Source organism: Hippoglossus hippoglossus, chromosome 21, assembly GCF_009819705.1.
Source record: "Hippoglossus hippoglossus isolate fHipHip1 chromosome 21, fHipHip1.pri, whole genome shotgun sequence".
NCBI lineage: Eukaryota > Metazoa > Chordata > Actinopteri > Pleuronectiformes > Pleuronectidae > Hippoglossus > Hippoglossus hippoglossus.
This window is the reverse complement of record NC_047171.1, coordinates 19,971,064-19,990,480: the sequence shown is the minus strand read 5'-3', so window position 1 is coordinate 19,990,480 and position 19,417 is coordinate 19,971,064. Positions and strand designations below refer to the sequence as shown.

The 19,417-nt window shown below is 43.8% G+C and overlaps 1 protein-coding gene across 3 annotated transcripts in view; it reads left to right on the top strand.

Annotated features, from left to right (window-relative positions):
* Positions 1–19,417, top strand: part of si:dkey-91i10.2 (uncharacterized protein LOC555224 homolog) — a 56,827-nt gene that overhangs the window by 2,434 nt on the left and 34,976 nt on the right. For 2 of the 3 annotated variants that reach the window (XM_034573692.1, XM_034573689.1), the window contains exon 2: positions 14,222–14,320. The exons of the other annotated variant lie outside the window; for it this stretch is intronic. The gene's annotated coding sequence lies outside the window, so the exon portion shown is untranslated. The remainder of the gene's footprint in view (positions 1–14,221; positions 14,321–19,417) is intronic. 3 annotated transcript variants of the gene reach the window in all.

Genomic DNA, 19,417 nt, shown 5'->3' with positions numbered 1-19,417 from the left:
CCGGGATGGTTCATATTAGCTAAATCTGTTTCCGTTTTGGAGTAAAATCCTTCTTCTGAGCCAGTTTCAAACTAGAGACTTGTTAAAGTGGGTTGCATCAAATTAGTTGGTTCAATTTAAGGGTTCGTTTAAATGATTAATGACAATGAATCTCTAGAGCTGCCCCCATAAAGTCAGAGATGTAGACGGTTCCCCTATAGTGAAGCCAAAGTGTCTGGATTGCCGCCTGGTGGCTGGCTAGCATATAGGTCATAAACCCTGCCTCCTCCATGTTAGTGGATGGGACATTAGCCCAACAAAAGAAGTACACTTCAAATACCTCATTACTGCAGCTCCTTCCCTTGCTGAGGTTGGAATACAATGGGAGGAAGTGGAGATGCAAGGTCCATCTTTATTTACATTCCATGGTCTCTAGCTGTTGTTTGATATCTAGTGGAAGCAAAAAGAAAAGTTCAGATCTGTCTTCAGCATAATTAGCATGCATTCGCTCAGAGGAATAAACATGGCTTTTTCAAGTCAGTAGTCTGGTTTTTTTCTAACTGAAAAGTTGAAAGAGCAGTTGATGTTAGTGTGGATTTTTCATTTTACATACACGCTGGGCTTCAAAAGTCCGAGACCACTTTCTTATCTGTGTGAACGACACGTAGGTTTAAAACGAACTCGCTCTCATAGGCCTTTTGTTTAACGTAGCGAAAGACCACACACTGTAGACTGTCATAGATTTTCCATTTTCCTGCAGTGTTTCTTTGTTGCTCACCTCCTGAGCTCTACATGGATTCAAACAGCGGGGTGATGTGATGAAAGGTCAAACAGTGGACCTGCAGGCTCCTACAGCGTCCTGCTAACACACACACACATGTGCACAGCAAAACAGGATTCACTAAGACCAGATTTAATTAGACAGGTCGATGTGTGAGGCTAAACCAGCAGAAGTGCATGGCAGGTGTACACAGGGCCCCGGGTCCCTTCAATGCTAATGCGGCATCGTACTGTACTGGTTTTGTTTTGGGAACAAGATCAGCTCGACTGGACACGGAATAATCAGCTTCCATTAACTTATTGGCAGAGTTCATGTGTTTTTGTAGTCCATTGACTTCCAATTAGTCAGACCCTAAGTAACAATCGTTACTGGGGTCATTAAAAGGATTAGGGTTGTATGTTGTGAGTAGTTTTTTTGCACAGTTTACAAAAGACTATAGAAAATGACTAGTATATATTTAGATAACAGCTGTATAGATAATGCTTTTATTACTGATATGAATGTTTTTTACCATATGTGTCCTCGCTTGACACTGTCCAATAAACAGATGGTAAAACAGATGGATAAGGATAGTCATTTTTCACAATTCTGTGTTGTGAGGTTCAAAATTTAGCAAATGCTCTCAAAGACAAACAACTTTGGATTCTGGTTTGTATCTTGTATTTTGAGTCTATCTTAGATGATGTATAAATAGCAAAGAAATTCAAAAATTTCGACTGCAGTTTCTCCTGTAGCTTTCAGCTGCCTTTACCCTAAACGTCCCACATCATAAATATTGTGATATTGTTCAAACCAGGGTGGCGTGATGTTGGTGCTGGGATTACTTCTGAGTGAATGATCGTCTGCATCAGCCCAGTTAAGGTCGGGTAGGCTTCAGATCCCGTGACCTTCCACAGGACGCACGGGTTCGCTGTAGATCATGGATGGATGATTCCAGCCACACCACCCAGCTCCAGTGGCTTTTGTAGCTTTGATTTTCTGAGAGTTCAAACCTCATCTCGGCTTGAGTCAGTTTTACCACACTCAAAAATAACCTTTAATTTTAAGCTGTAGTATTTTTACATGCAGAGGAGTGAACATGTTTAAACTAGTAAAAGGCTGAATAGAATCTAAACAAATGAACCCTCTCTTTTACTCTTGACCTCAGCTGAAAGACTCTCGGCCTTGATGAGAGGAATGCCACCTTGATTCAGCCATTACGCCTCACAAAAATATTCAAAATGTCCAATCCCCAGGAGAAGTGACGCCTCGATGGCATCTCATTTGTAGATTTGTATTGAGGAATTTGAGGCCAAAAACCAACCTGTGAAATATGCCACACAGTGGATGACAATAGTGGATGTGTTTAAGGCCGTCGCACACAGTCGAACCTCTCACACTGAACCCTGTCATCCCCTGAGAACCTCCTTTGTTCCAGCGTCCTGCCTGAAGGATCAACTGTATCTCATCCCCCTGTGTCCTGTTAGAACATCAGTCACAGCTGCATGCACAGCCACATGAAGGCAGCCAGACTCCTGTGTGTGTGTGTGTGTGTGTGTGTGTGTGTGTGTGTGTGTGTGTGTGTGTGTGTGTGTGTGTGTGTGTGTGTGTGTGTGTGTGTGTGTGTGTGTGTGTGTGTGTGTGTGTGTGTGTGTGTGTGTGTGTGTCACCCATCCTCCTTGTGTTAACAGAAAACACTATAAACAAAGGGCATTGTGGGTGGATGACAGTCTCTAGTCCCTATCCCAATTATAGACAACCACTAATTACCAGTGCAGTGATTAAGAATCTTGCAGCTGTGGCAACAACAAACTGCTTCCGAGAGGCCGTGGAGAAAAATGCTGCTGCTGCCGGAGGTGAAACGGTCACTTACATCCTTTTCACGTTGCACGTGCACGCCAATCAAAACGCAGCTACACAGTCTTCTCTGTCTGCGTTTTCAGACATGAACTCGTGAACGTGAAAATGTCCAGAAAATTGGGTCCGGACTTTTTTTCCGCAATTTGGAACGACATTTAAATTCCACTGCATTATATGTTTTCATTTACACAAGCGTTCTCTTGAATCTCGCTGTCTTTCCAACTTGACATCTTCTTCTGCGTCCTCTACGTGTACGGCTCCTCTTTATAATCCTGAAGTATTCCTATTTTGGAGGATAAAGTAGGAGATTGTCAGACGCGTTCACAACAACAGAAAAATGTCAGGAATACTCGGGTGAGGGGTTGGAGCCTGGGTAGAGCAGCAGGAGGGACGACATCACGTGAAAAATCTGCTGCGGAACTGACTTGTAGTTGTTTTGTATGGAACATGGACACCAGCGTTGGCCCTTTTTTACTTGGTGGCTGGTGGGAAAATGTCCACAGCAACTGACTTAGACATTTGCTTTCTCACATACGGCCCCTCTGGATAAATTCAGGAAAATGTCCGATTTTGCTCTCTGGACAGTTTGGACCATGCAGAGCTACATGTTGTGTCTTTATTGAGGGAAAACTCTGCTGTGAAAGAGAAAACTGACTGAGGAGCAGGAAGGTCACTTGATAAAATGCTAATACAAGTGTGTAGCATCAGTGCTCCGTCGGCTGAGATGGACGCACATGCAACTCGCACACATGCAGCTGCTCAAATAATTCAACAAGCGGTGTGAAGGACATGGTGTCTGAGACTCCTCCACAGAAAAATGTCCCTGATGGTCATCGCCTTGATAAACAGACAGAGTGAACAGAGACTGATAAGTTTGGAACGTGACTCGTCATCTTTCTGTGAGATTAAACAATACACGGTCAGCAACAAGACTGTGTATATTATGTTAAATAATTAAGGTTGGTTTTAGGTTCAGTTTTTTTTTTTTATCAGCTTAAGAAACAAAGAACATTGCACTTATATGTTGTTTTAAAGTATTGCACTTATGACACACATTTCATATGTTTATCACATGTAGATCACCATAACACATGCCACACACCAAACAGAATTTACCATGTGATGATATGATTGCGTCATGTACCTGAACTTATGGTTTTCAGATATTTCTCATACAAAACATCTAATTCTACGTAAGAAAATGAATTCCAGACATATTCAGACATAAATGATGCTGAGAACACTGATCATTTCCCCTTCTCTTGTCCCGTGATGCATTCGATTGATTGAAAACCTGTTTTTGATGTTTTACTTTCTTACAGCATTCATTGCTAATGTGCAAGACATGTGAGGCATCCTGCTCTAATGAAGCCTTAATCCCATAATAACATGATCTGGATTAGCCTGCATAATCCATTCAGGTTCATTACTCTGGTAGCATTAGCATATTGTCATACAGGACATGCAGTTGTGGTTCATAATCCGTGGTGCTAGAAGAACAAAGCAAACCAAATCTACTGTTTTACTGCTTGTTTTTTCACTTCCTGAAACATTGTGAGAAAGGAAATTCCACCCCCCACATTTTGAACAATTTCCCAAGAAATAATTTATGGATCTAGATGAAAACAACCAGGCTCATTAAGAAGACTGTTATCTCTGATTGAAATTGGTGCTGCATGAATTTGAGGGGACATCTGGGCCTTGGCAGAGGTTTGTGTTCTACTTTGTTCCACTCCAGTGTTTTTATTGCCATTTGTGTGTCTCTCAGCAGGATTACTCAAAAATTACCAAACAGATTTCCATGAATATTTGCGGAGGGGTCGGGCATGACCCAAGGAAGAACCCATTCACTTTTAGAGGGGATCCGTACAAAAGGGTTAGCCTTGGCGGAGGTATGTGCCCTTCTACTATTGTTTTGTTTCCCTTTCATCGGTTTAAAAGGTGAGTAAAGATGTTTTACTACCTCCTATTTAACTCTAGTACCACCTTTAAATCAAAAGTCAGACAAAAGATGTAGGTGGTGACTTCAGCAGCTTCTCTGAGCAGCAGCAGCAGCTTCCTGTCATTTATTTCAAAGCCCGACCTCACTGACAGCTTTCGGCGGAGTAAAAGCTCCCTCAATGCGTGACCTCTCCACCCATCATCTACAGTGTGACCACGAGCAGAGCTGCAGACGGGGCTCACGCTGCGCTCACGCCATCCAACCTTTTTCCTTCACTAACAACCATTCGTAACCTCACTCTCATTTTCTGCACCTCCTCTCCCCTTTGCCTTCTCTCCGCTACACGCTCTGATGTTCCCGTCTGATCCCCTCTGTCCGAACCTTCATTTATCTCAGTTCTGTTCATTGCTTCTTTCTTTTTGCCCAACGAAGAGAATAAAACTGGGCTCAGCTGGAGATGAAGTGAGCAGACCCCACATTATTACCCCGTGACACACTGGCATGTTTTAGTTTTTCCATCACGACTGATCCATCCGTCCGTCCATTATCTATACCACTTATCCTCTGAGGGTCGCGGGGGGAGCTGGAGCTAATCCCCAGCTGACATTGGGTGAGAAACATGGTGTGGTGAAGGGGAAATTTTATTTTTTTTAACTGCAGAGACAAATCCATAGCTTTGCTTCAGCTTGGAGAGATGCCAGAGAGAAATCACATCTTATGCAAATAGACCATTAAGCAACGGTATACATTTGGGGGGGGGCGTGCATACCGTGCAATTGCCAGCCAGTACCGTCCAATGGGTGCAGGGGGCAGGTGTAGGTGGGCGTGGAGTGTCCTCAAGCTCTCAGTCAGGCTCCACCCCCCGCTCCTCCAAATACAGTTACCTCTAGTTTCAAAAAGCCAAGACGAACTCGAGGCTTCAAACCAGCAGCCCACACACCAACGGGTGATGTCCTGGTTGGTTGATACTCAGTGACTGTGACAGTGTCTACTGAAAATATTTCTTAAAAATTGCCATTTGCATCAGACCATTTACTCCATCCATTGTTTTTCTTTATTTTTTTCTGTTTTTCGCTGCAAAACTGAACAAATGCAAGTTCAGCAAACTGACGATGTTGATCCTCCTCCAGGTTTGTTTTTTTCGCTTGATCACGTGAGTTTCAAGAGTGGAATCTTACAGCCAAATTTTATAGTGTGTGTGTTCTGTCGATTGTTCTGTTCGGTCTCAAACGTTTTTGAAATTAGAAATCCTCTAGTGTGCACCAGGCCTTAAAGAACAAGAATAGAACGCACCACACAGTGAGGTAATGTTCTCTCAGATTTTCCATCCTGAGCGGAGTCAGTGGCATTTTACCAGCAGAAGGCACATTCCTCTCGGTGTGTGTGTTTGTGTTTGTGTTTGTGATGTGAATCCAGATGCAGAATGTTAATGAGACTGAAAGCCTGAGTGCCGCTCTCTCCTGACATCCTGCAGACGGCCTCTGCTTGTGTGTGTTTTCTGCATGTGTTTGCGGCCACAACCTTCCACTGGACCATTAGGATTCAGGTCAGAGCACATTTTTTTCACCAGGAGGAAGGATCATGCTGAAAGCAGCTGAATCGACAGGCCTGTGCTCAGTGGTTAGTTGATCATCAGGGTCCCTGAGGAAACCGTCTGGTTCAAAAGGCTGAAGACCCGGCGCTGACTCTCTGTGCGTCTGCATCGCCTTCAGCCATTTCATCTGTAATATATAGATGAACTTTTGGTCCGTACAACCTCCTGTCTTTCTCCTCCATGAAGTGCTGAAATAAAATCAGTAGATGTTTCTCCTTATACAAATCAAGGACGTAAGGATGCAAAGAAGAGTGATGGAGCACTGTAAAGCCCCCTGAGGTAAAAACCTGACCGGAAAAGTCCTCTTGATCCGTTTATAAACTGCTGTGATCAGCGTTTTCCCGCAGCAGGAGACACAATAACTGTCTGGCAGCCAGGGACTTTAAATCCAGAGGTAAACACTTTTCACTGATCTTGTCTTTTTAAAAAGTGGCTGAGCTGCTGAAATTGTTCAGCGCCACAAACTCGTTTAGTCGGCCCGACCTGACTCGACACAGCCGCTGGCGATGACCCAGTGATACAAGCTCCTAAACACCTTCGCTGCTGTGATCGTGACCCTAACCCTAGAATCGTGATGATTTGATACAGGATGGCCTATGCATGGGTTTGATAAACCTGCAAACTGGTTTTGAACATTATGAGACAGGATGTACAGTCACAGTCACTGATCGTGCAACCTGGCCGAAATGTTGGTTCCTATACAGTTGAACCTCCCCGGTTAAAAAGAAAAACTCCTTTTTGATTTCCACCCTTTTGGCACACTTACATAATCAACAGCACTTCCCATAGTGTCTGTCCATATTTAACATAGGAGGCTCGTTTTTAATGGCATCTGCTTCACTGGTGGATGAGCCTTTTGTTCCAGAGATAGCCCAAGGTTTCCTCTAATGGCTTTTCCACGTGCAGTTATTCAAAGGCCAGCGACCTTGTGTGGCTCCCTGCTCTTTCCTTGTACATTTTGGTTATATCCCCGCTATTGCATAATGTTGCACTGTTCAACACAACTGTGTTCGATACAGACACGGAACCTCGCCCTCATGCAGACTAATTGCCTCCAACAGTTCACAGCCGACGCTTGTTGCCTGCACTCAGCCCCGAGTACAGTGTCATTGAGATTCAAAAAGCCTCGTCCACTGTCTGCATATTCTGCATTATAATGTGTGTCAGCCAGCCCCCTTCATTGATGTGTAAATGTGGAATTTTCTGCTGTTTGCCGGAGCTTCCCTCTATTACCATAAAGATCGCCGTGGTGGAGTTGTGATGGCCAATGTGTTTTTATTTCGACCTCCCACGCGGCAGCAGAGTCTTCCCGAGCAGCCGCCTCTGGAAAAGAGGAACATTGATCACTGATCTCTCAGTTTAAGAGGCTAATCTCTCCTTTAGTGAAGATGAACCAGGCAGCGCTGATTCTGCTTCCTTTTCAGTTCTGGAGATTCAATGCGTTCGGTCCACAGCACAGAAGCGAATCAATTGCAGTGTATTTACTGTATCTACTGAGGCAATACATTTAGATTGGACATTCAGAGAGGTGTGCATGCAATTTCTGTGGTGCATCACATTTACTTTCTAATCACCCAGTCTGAATCTAAGGCGGCTTTCACACCTTTTTGGTCCAGACTTTTCAGTTTAGTCCGAATAAAAATAACATGGGAAAGGTGTGTCAGAGCACAGTTCAGACCAGCAGATCAAAACACAGTCCGACTGGAAGAGGTGGTCTTGCTCCGGATCAAACGAACCATGATTTAGATCGTTTGCAGAGTGAAACACTTTTTTTCCGGATAGTTTGGACTTTCGGACCAATTGCATGAAGTTGAGAAAGAAAGAAAATCGAAAGCAGCTCACAGGATTGCTTGTCTTTGCCTCCAAAGGGGGGGAAAAGCCTCCGCAGATATAATGTTTGAACGACGAGGATGTTCATTTTGCTGGTTGAAATACCATAATGATATTACAGTTGCAACAAAGTTAATGACCCATTTCTAGTCATAGCCGAATTGACAACATGCCGACGTCACGGTCGTCTACAAATAGATCAGTGTCAAGTACAGGCAGATGCAGCCAATGTAGGTGATGGCGACGGGACATTGGTTTTTCATATAAATCCTTTAGTGTACTCCCTAAATTGCAATTTGAAACCAAAACAAAGACATGGTTCAGACTTTCAGGTGCGAAAACAGCTTAATGATTCAGATTCAGACTTATGCTGGTGGCACTTGGAAGAAAACGGGACAATCAGAGGAAGCGAGGGCAGTTTTACATTTTTAAGAAAGTGCCTCTTTCTCATTTACCTGTGGCTGGAAATGATGATAATGACATAATCCTGCATTACGTCGCTCCCTCTAACCAGATCTTTGGTGTCTTCTGGAGGAGACCAACCCAGGCAGGCTGATTAGAGAGGCATGTATAGGCGGTGCACTAAGAGACCCAGCTCCGAGAGGGACTTACTGTAGAGACTGATAGATCGACAGGAAAATTGGATTTCAAGGCTTCCCATCAGGAGGCCTGGGTTTATTCGGTGTAGTGCGCGGCTGCAGGCATGCTGATTATGATAGCAGGCTCCCCTCTGCACATGGGGATTTAAATCAGCCAATACAGCGCTCAGGAGGGAGCATGTGCACACACTCACACCGTGTGCGGACATATTCATTCACAAACACATCTGAGAATATGGGTCATTTTTCTTTTTACGTAACATCTGACATGTAAATGCCAGTTTAATGGAGTTCGGCTGCAGCGTCTCCTTCCTATCAGACCTGCGGATGGGAAATTTAATAACAATGAGGTTAATGGGTGATGTGGGTTACGTGTGGCCTCTGTTTTTCATTTAGTTCCTGTTTTCCAGACTGTTCCTTGCCTGGTCCAATTAATAAAAACACACACATTTAGGTTGCCAGCATATTTGGCTGTTGCTGAGCAGAATAGATCATCACAACATATTATCCTGCACAGTATCGCAATATGAAACGCTGCCATGTTCTGTGCATCTATAGTAGGAAGCTTCTGTCTTGGTATTTTGTACAGTTTTTGTAATTGATAAGTTGTTGAAATAATCCGTCAAACATTCTTTGGTTGCTGTCTTCTTTTAAATCAACTGAATATCTCTGAAATAACAAACAGATATATATATATATATCTCCATACTTCCTTTAAGCTCGACCCAGGTGCCACCTCTCGCCTGAACACTCCAGACATTTTCCTTTTTGCTGTAAACACGATTGTCCGGGTCAGACGTGTTGTAAACACGTCTGACCCGGACAATCTCCTGCTGCGTTCTTCATATTTGACACCAGACTATACCTTCATGTCTGAAAATGGCTCGAGTCCTAAGATCAGAGTAGAGGATCCTGTCACAAAACAACTACAGTCCACACACATCGACTCATTTCATTGAACACCACAAATTTAAACCTCATACTTGTGCTTGAGGAGTCATTAGAATTCATTGTCTGGGAAGAGTGAGTGTCGGTACCAAATTTCCTGACGGTGCATTCAGTAGTTGCTAAGATATTCTGTCAGGACCAAAGTTTCCAGCGTGACTTTCAAACTGAATAGAATAAGTACGAGATATTCATTCATCTCCGATACGAAACTGAAATCCACCAGAGTGTTCACACAAAATGTGAAATCAGCAAGTCAAATGTACAGTATGATAATGACTGCGGAGGTTGGATGAAGTCAGACTTTATTACCAAAATAACAGCAGTGCAGTTTTGGCAAACTCGGTACTAAACTTTTAAAATTCCTCTACAGATCCTCCCGTTTATGGTGATTGTCACTTTCTACCTTGAAAACCTTCACATCCCTTTTAAAATGATATTTTTTCTATATGATTATGTTATAAATGCTGCTGAACTGGAGATTCCGTTATTGTTCCCTTAAACTCTCTGTTGTGGTGATCGACACTTATGTTGATAGGTCCCAGTCACTGGTAGAGCGCTGGTCGCCTATTTATTCAAAGTTTTAAATATTTAATATTGAACGTATCATGTATTCAATTCGCACCAAATTCGACTTTGTTCCTCTTTGGGCCCTTAACAATACACAGGCTAAGTGTGACGCCGATACGACGGACAGTTCTTAAGATATGCGTTCCAAATACAGGCAGAGATTTCTGGAATTCCTGGATATCGACACACTGAAGAGTAGTGGAGCTATTTCTGTTTGACCAAATGAACCCAACTTCTGTCTGTGGACAAAGACCCAGTTGATGGTTTGTATTTAGTTCAGTGTGTCAAGCCTGTGGCCGCTCTCCTGTATGTGTATCACTGTGTTCCTTTGTGCAATGTGCCCTGCATCAAACTCCACCCATGCCACCCATCACTCTATCGATTGTCGGGCATCAAAGGGCTGCCGCTGTGCCCCACAATGCCGCTGTGGTTTCCAAGTCATCAACCACCAGATAAACACACTGGCAGAGGACGTGTTTTTTTTACGACGTCCTGTATTAACACACTCCGCCTCCTCCCTTCGATATGTAAACAGTCCCTCCAGCCAAGAGGGTCAACAACGATGCATTGTTGCTGTGTAGGAACAGTAACAGCTATTGTGCAGCATTGAGCCCTGCATATTGTTAACCTCGCTGCCTGTGCACACACTAGGCCTCCCCTGTGTATGTGTGTGTGTGTGTGTGTGTGTGTGTGTGTGTGTGTGTGTGTGTGTGTGTGTGTGTGTGTGTGTGTGTGTGTGTGTGTGTGTGTGTGTGTGTGTGTGTGTGTGTGTGTGTGTGTGTGTGTGTGTGTGTGTGTGTGGAGTGAGTCCTGTCCTGTGTTGGCCGCTTCAGGAAAACCCTGCGCTCCAGTCGGCTGCTTCATGCTTTCAGGCTCCCACGGTTACTTACCCTTCACTAAAAGCCGTCTCACCCTCTTTCATCCCCTCGTGCGGCTCCTCCCCTGAGTCACGGAGACTGTGCTAAATTTAGCAGGCCTCAAAAAGTCATGGTGTGGCACGTTCTTATTGAGTTTGCACCTCTCAAATGTGTCTCTCCCTCTCTATCTCTCTCTTCCTCGTTTCCTTCCCTCTCTCCCTCCCTCCTCAGTAAAAGGCTTGTCCATGACTCACCCACGGCAGAGCAAGGGCCCTTTTGAATTATTGAACCAATGGTGGAGACCTCATAAATTATCTAGCCGTGTGTCGCCGGGCGGAGCAGGGCAGCTCAGTGGATACGTCTCATCTCGACCCTCGGTGTCAGTACCACCTATACCTCTGTATGGGTGTGATCACAGGACATGGCCAAACTGAATACAAACACACATAGGCAGTGTATCATACACTCTGCAGTAAAAAACTCTTTTCTTTTTGGCTTCTACAGAAACATGTGTGGGCTTTTAAACCAGAATTTACAAAGGAGGTGCAGCGAGCGAAGCTTAAATACCTAACATTGAGACATCCAACCGTAAATAGTCGACATACACTTGATTCACTTCCAACTAACTAGAATCATGTATCAAATAACAGTTTAGCTTGCATATTTTATCAATGGATCAAACTTTGGGAAAAGGTTTCACTTATGTTTACGAACCATTGACTGTGTATAAAAATACCAATAATAATTACAAAATTTTTTAAAAATGGACGACGTGACAGCTCCCCAAAGGTGAAGCCAAAGCGTCTCCATCACTCCTGTGGCTGCCTACACTATAGGTCATAAACCTACCTCATCCATGTTAGCAGATGGGACATGGACCAAAGTAAAAAAAAACAACCTCAAATACATTTTTCTCAAAGATGGTTTCTGTCATTTCAGGTAGTTCTTATCACACAGATGTTTGTTCAAGTGTTAATTTTTCAAGTAAATTTGGTTTGAATAGTTGTTTGATGCTGTAAAACCGTCATGACTGACAGCTGAGATTGACGCAATTGGTTGAATATGTGTATCGGCGTAGTGCTGCCAGATCACAGTAGAATAACGCTCCGCCACATTTTTTTTTGTTTTTTCCCTACTGACGAAATAGAATACGAGCAGTTTGCATAATCTGGTTGAAGTTCACATACATTTTTAACACTTTAAGATCCAACCCTTACTAAAGCATAAGTCATGCAAGAGAGTCAATAAGAACAAATGGGGGAACTTTAGGCACAAAATATGTCTGAAAACCAAAGCTGCCTCTTAAAAACAGCGATCCATTTTAACTGCTGATTTATCTGCAGTTTATTCTCTTAATTAAAGGTCCATTCCCTGGAAATATTAATACGAGTTTATCCCCAAAAACATCTTTTGGTGTCTTGCTCACAATCGTACAAGCCCATTTGAGATGCCGCAAAATGAAGCTCATGTGTTCTTGATGTGAACGGTTTTGCAGACGTCGTCAACACCACCTGCCTGTTTACAATGTGAGCAGCACCTGCCGTGGTTTTACCAGCACGTGCGGGGGAATTGCACGATTCAAATTGCCATCTTAGCCGTAATTACATCCAGTATGTCACTGCATATTCATACCTAATAAACATTAACATGCAGACCCACCTCCATCCTCTGATGAACCCCCTCCTGTGGTCACCATATTGATTTTTGGACTTGTGATTGAGCTGCTGAACATTGAAGAAGCACTTTACCAGACTTGGACGTTTTACTGTTTCTGTTGATGGCAGGAAGCTTTGTGATGCAGAACACCGGGCGCTTAGTGAGCACACCCCTACTGTGAGCGGGCTGCATTGACCACTGGTAACGGCGTCACCGGTGCTTTATAGGGCTCATGCTGTCCTGTGAATAATGGAGTCAGTCTAACATAAGCGGTGAAGAAAGCGACATTATGGACGTGGGAAACGAAAGAGGTTGTTGGCTAATTTTGGCAATAAGGCATCTGCTGCTCTGTTTGTTTCATAGACTCAAACACACCATGAGCCTTCTGGCTAACGCCTGCATGGCGCCTTTCATGACTGGAGTTCCCAACGGAAATCAAGGTTATGGGATGTGCCCTGCAAACAGCAAATGCAAACGACAATACATTAAAGCACATGCTCTCGTATGTTTGATGCATCACCCGTTAAAATTCGTCACAGTCGTCTTAAGCTGTTTTCAGACATGACCTGCGGAGGAACTCTGGAGAATGGGGTCCGGTCTTTCCTTTCCCACATGCAGAACTCAGCGGTAGGTTCTCTGCTGAGACGCGTTCACAATAGCAACAAATTCAACACAGGCGTTGGCTCTTATCGCCACAAACTCTCCTGACATCTTCGTCGGTGTCTTCTTCGTGTGTGACACCGCTTTTTCATCTCCTGCTTTATTCTCTCACGGGCTCCTCTTGACTTTATACCAAAATTTGTCATTTTAAACATAGCCTCCTTGGCCGAGGTAAAAATAATCAGAGGCTGATTTCTGTGCAACTTAATCATTCATTCAGACGGACAGAAGAGTTTTGTGAGGATCTGTTCACGGAGAGATGATACATCATGAGATTATGACAGGAACGGCTCCAGTGACTCTATTGTTCTTTGCCACATTTATCCAGGTTTTAACGTCGGGTGTTTTACAGAGACGTCTGGACGCCGGTGGCTTTACTTTTATCCGGGACGCTCTGTGAAGTTCTGTATGTAATCCAGGTCATTGGACGACAGGGCAGCTGTCACTTCATTCATTCTGACTGGGGAGAATAAAGTCAGGGACGATGGAGGATTAATCTAGTGTCCAAACTGGGATGATGACACAGCACCTGCCTCCACTTGGCTGTGTGTGTGTGTGTGTGTGTGTGTGTGTGTGTGTGTGTGTGTGTGTGTGTGTGTGTGTGTGTGTGTGTGTGTGTGTGTGTGTGTGTGTGTGTGTGTGTGTGTGTGTGTGTGTGTGTGTGTGTGTGTGTGTGTGTGTGTGTGTGTGCGCGCGCAAGTACCAGAAAGCAAATCACAACTCAAACACAACAGCCGCTTCCCGGTTGCTATGCCAACCACAAGGGCTGTTCATGGCGGAGCATGCTCAGTTTGGCTCCCGTCCATGTAACAATAGCCAGTGAGAGGGCTCACACACACACACACACACTCTCTCTCTCTCTCTCTCTCTCTCTCTCTCTCTCTCTCTCTCTCTCTCTCTCTCTCTCTCTCTCTCTCTCACACGCACTTACTCACTCTGTCTCTCTCCTCCTCACACACTCTGCTCCAGCTCGCAGTGGGAGCGAGACGGAGAGGAGAGGCTGCCTGCTGCGCTGCGGAGCTCATGACACACGCCGAACCAGCAGAAACACGCTCGCTCACAACAAAGGTGAGTACTCAAACCGGCAAAGGCAGATTTTTCCAGCCATTAGGTTTCCTGCGATGAGGAGTTTCTAGCATCTGTAGCTTCTCTGCTGAAAGGAGCTGCAGAGTGGAGTGGCCAGGGATGTGAGGGAGCATGTGCTCTGCTTTGTGAATGACAGGATGGCATGTTTCCCCTTTTTTAAAAATATATATCTATTTGAATAACAGTATCATTTTACTCAGGTTACTCCTTGTTCCAGCATGCTGCCACCTTTAAATGGATATTGTCATTTTTATGAATGGCTGAAGCAGATTGAGAATTTATTCTGCTCAATCGGAGGTGTAGTAGTTGACAAAGCAGGGATCGCTCAATAATTCATGTAGCCTTGTGTGTAGGAAAGTCAGGGGATGACAGCAGGTGTAATGCGATGCTTTGCATGGACACAGAAAGCTGTTTGAGGACAGTGCAGCTCAGTTTTACAACCTCCTGTCGGCTTATTTACATCATAACGCCGCATAGGAAGAGTTTTAAAGGCTGATCTCTGAACGCTGACCTCACATCAACGTCTCTTCCAGAAGGAATGGAGGACACACAGATGCATTTTGGTGTGGATTCTTTGTCATCTCTGGAAATGTTATATGATCTGCAGGTGTGGGGAATGTGAGGAGCTTCTCCTCTTGCTTCGCTGACCCTGACATTTTGTGTGTGTTTGTGTGTGCGAGTGTGTATCAGGGGAAGTCACTGCGAATGATATCTTCAGTATTATCCTGTAGCCTCGGCCCATTTCTCCACACACACACACACACACACACACACACACACACACACACACACACACACACACACACACACACACACACACACACACACACAGTCACTAACTGCCTCCCACAAGATTAATTGTTGTGGTGGATAAATTCCTTACTGGTCGATAGTTTATTCCTCCGCAGCCTGGTGTGTTTGTGCTGGTGTGTGTTCACAGAGCATCATCTGACCTGGTCTGTGGCCTCATATGTAAACTAGAGCTCTAACCAGTGATGGGTTATCTGGTAGGAATTAATATATGATATTATTGACAATATTCTTTTTGTCAATTTTGGAAATACTCGTGTCATGAAATTTTAGTTGAATAGTTTATACCACACTTTAATGAGTTGTTAGTAGCCATGTGAACCATTTGATGTTTTACTATATTATCATTATTCCTCTGTATGCAATGCAACCTCCACTTACGTCACAGTAGGAGTCACACTTATTCATAAATGAACAGTAATAGCTGATTACCAGCTGCTTATTACACTATAGTGGGTTATAAATCTTGAAATACTTACTCAATAATAGTAATATGAATATTGTCAGGATAATATTTGGCACAATACATTTCTGTCAAAACTAATCGCCAATTACGTTATTATTTAATTGAATGATTATTTCTAAGGAATCAATAAATAGTTTTGTATGTTACTGTAAGAAAATGATGGAAAAAGTTATAAAGGTTCTATGCTCATGCCTTCAAATGGACCATGTCATCTGTTCATCTGAAAGAGAGAGATGGATGGATGGATAGATAGATGTCAATCATAACAAATTAAATACAAATTACTGGGGGGGGGGAAACAGATACACTTTGATAAGAACAACCTAAAAAGGGGGCAGGGTTTATGAGTTGTACTGCAGCCAACCATGAGGGGGCGATCCAGATATTTTGGCCCTCACTTTTGCCGAGCAACCATGTGATATACATTTGCTGTAAGAGACAAAAACCTGAAAAACACACATTGTTTGTTTGTTACATTGTTTATTAGAGGTAATGTACAATATGTTTATTAGTTTTCTTGCTGAAAACATCTGTCTATTGCAGATGAAATTAGGCTTTGTCGTAAATCAAAACTATGAGCTAAGTTAAAAGTTACCCCTTTCACTTTAGTCAATCAATTTATTGTTAGATTAACATTGCTTGGTGGGGGTTGAAAAGCTCGATCGTTTATGTTTGAATTGTTAATTTCCTTTCAATCATTTGACTGATTGTTTCGGCTCGTATATAAACGATTATTGGTTTGCTCCTTTCTGCCCCTAGTGGGTCAGCGCATGGAGGAATAGCACCGAAATTGAATCTGACGGGAAAATGGAAAAATAAGAGATGAGAGGATGGGACACAGAAAACAGAAGAGGTACAGAAAATACAGAGTTGGGGAGTGATGGATGGCAGACGGGGATAGAGAGAGGCACTCTTTCACCCTGCGGGAAATTGGAAAATAAATCGAGTTGATGGAGGCAGGTTTGCATAGAGATATTGATGCTGGGTTGTGGGAGGCCAGAGGTTTGGACTCGGGGCTTTGGAAGTTCACGCGAGGCTAATTATCTCTTTACCCACCAGTTAGGACGAGCTAAAGGCTTCCTGGCGTTTGTAATTAGTTATTTCAATCTGCCATTGATACAAAGATACAGTCCACCAAGGCTGGATGTCCATTTTGAGTCTCAGTAAATAGATCTTAAATTTATTCTTTGGAATATTTTAGTCAGAATGACGTAAAGGAGGTTATGTTTTAATCTTCATTTTTGTTTGATTTTGAGAAAGATTATGCAAAAACCTCCGAATGGATTTCCACGAAACTTGGTGGAAAGATGCGACATGGGCTAAGAAAGAACCCATAACATTTAGGGGCAGATCAGGTCAAAGGGGTAGATCCAGGATTTATTTTATTCCTTTATTTAACATTGCGAGCTTGGGCATTTTTTTGACTTTTTCACTGACTTCCAGTCATGGGCCTTAATGAAAAGAGTCTGGCACATTTAGGGAACTAATATCTATGAGTGTGTGAAATTTGGTTGGAATTTTGGCAGAGGATATGCACTCTACTATTTTAGCTTGTTTGTTTGATTGTGAGCAGGATTATGCAAATACATTTTCCCCAATTTCCACAGGAGATAAGTTATGAATCTTGATGAAAAAAATCTGGCTTGTTTAGGGGACTGCTGTCTCTTTGGTGCAGATTCAAATAAAAATCTGGATCTTTCAAATTTAAATGTGGTTTCTTTGGGGGACTGTCAGGCTTTTGCGGAATATGTGCTCTACTGAGTACCATTCTAGTTCCTCTGGCATCAAACAATCTAGAAAAAAACAGTTGTTGTTGGAGTCTGTTCTGTGGGTGGGGCAGAATATTAAGTGGAACCCAGTTTGGGGCTGTCAAGTTTGATTTTCAGAGCTCAGAGGGGTTTGATGGCTGTGGAGCCGACAGACAGTGTGTGAGTAATGTGACACTTCCACGATATGAGGGAAACCTTCTCTTCATGATTGTTTTTGTTTTCTTTCCCTTACTCTTTTGTGGTAGATAGATTTCGGAGACAATGTGTGGTTGTAAATGTCACAGTGCACAAAAAGGCTATATGGTGGGTTAGGGTTAACCCTCCCCAAAAGTGAAGCCAACAAAGCATCTTGATTGCCAACTGGTAGCTACAGTATAGGTCAATATAAACCTCACCTCATCTCTGTTAGCAGATGGGACATGGACCAAACCAACTAGATGTGAACTCCGGAAAATGTGGACATTTCTTTGAGTTTGCGTTTCTCATATGAAGAACGCAGAAGGAGATTATCGGGATCAGAGGCGTCCACAACAACAGGAAAATGTCTGTAGCATTCAGGTGAGGGGTGGCACCTGGACAGAGCGCACAGTCCCTTAGGGATACTTGCCCCGGGGGGCAACCCTAGGGGGCCCCGGGGTCGACCCAAAACTCACTGGAGGGACTATATATCCCATCTTGCCATGGAAATGCCTTGGGATCCCCCAGTAAGAGTTGAGAAGTGTTGCTAGTGAGAGTGATACCCTACTTGGCCGGCTATGTCAATGACCCAGGCCCGGTTAAGTGGAAGACAATGGATGGATGGATTAACTAGCAGCATTACACACACAAAGACATCACAGGGTTCATCCAGGCCTGGAGTGTTGACGCTTGTTAGCCAGGTCCCTGTAAACTGTGGAGACAGTCGATCAATGACCATCATTCCTCCTCATCGCCAAACCCAGCGCCCACCCATCCCCTCTCCTCTCTGTCACTTTCACTCCTCTCACTCGTCCTCTCTCTTGTCCTCTGTAAGTCATCACATCCCTGCAGATCTACCCTTTCTTCACTCTTATCCCTCCATCTGCCTGTCCCCCTTTTCCCTCAATGCTTCCCTGTCCTCACTGTCATCTGAAAATCTCTCCTCTCCTCTCCTCTCCTCTCCTCTCCTCTCTTCTCCTCTCCTCTCCTCTCCTCTCCTCTCCTCTCGTACAGTTTTAGCCAATTACAAACTTGTCCTCGGCTTCTGGAGGAGAAAGAAGAAGGGGGCTTCTCCTGCTTCCCCTGCTTTCTTTAATTTCCCTCCCTCCCTCCTCCTCGTCTTCCTCTCCCCCTCTCTTCAAAGAAGGTGTGAGTCATACGATGACATCCCGAATGCCTACGGCAGATACGGATCCCTGGTTGCAGGCGTCTCTAGGAGCCAGCCAGTCGATAACCAGACCGTGATGCATCTCCCGTGGATCCTTGTTAGAGCCGACAATGAGCCGACAAGAAAATCTTTTTGGAAAACATTGACACCCCCTCAGCAAGGTCAAGGGGCAGCATTGATCCAGAGTAGGGAGGCGACTGAGAACACATGGCTGAGTTTAAGAGCAATTGCTTTGAAATTGGGGTCATTTTTATTTTATAGCCATAAATTCTTCTTTTTGGGCTATTTTGAAATTTCATCTTTAGAATCTAGCAGTTCTTATTTTGCAAAAAGTCTCTTCAATCAAACAATTAATTGACTTATTAATCAAACCCTTAAAATGATGCAAGGTCGTCCAATGACTTCTGCAGACAGTTTTTTATGGCTGGCGAGGGGCGTGATCTGTAACGTTGAATTATTTTGGTCTTTATTTCACAAGAATGTCTGATCTCACCTCCCTGTCACGCACTCGGACGACACTGCACATCATCTTCCTTCTGAAACCGCTGCGTGTTATATAAACTGCTCGGGTTCACTGGACTGTATCTGGACAGAAACAAGTGGACAGTTGGGGGGTTGTTTGGTTGTGTTACATGCGCTGTCAGTCACATCTGATCAAAACACATCCACGCACAATCACCAATTTCCAA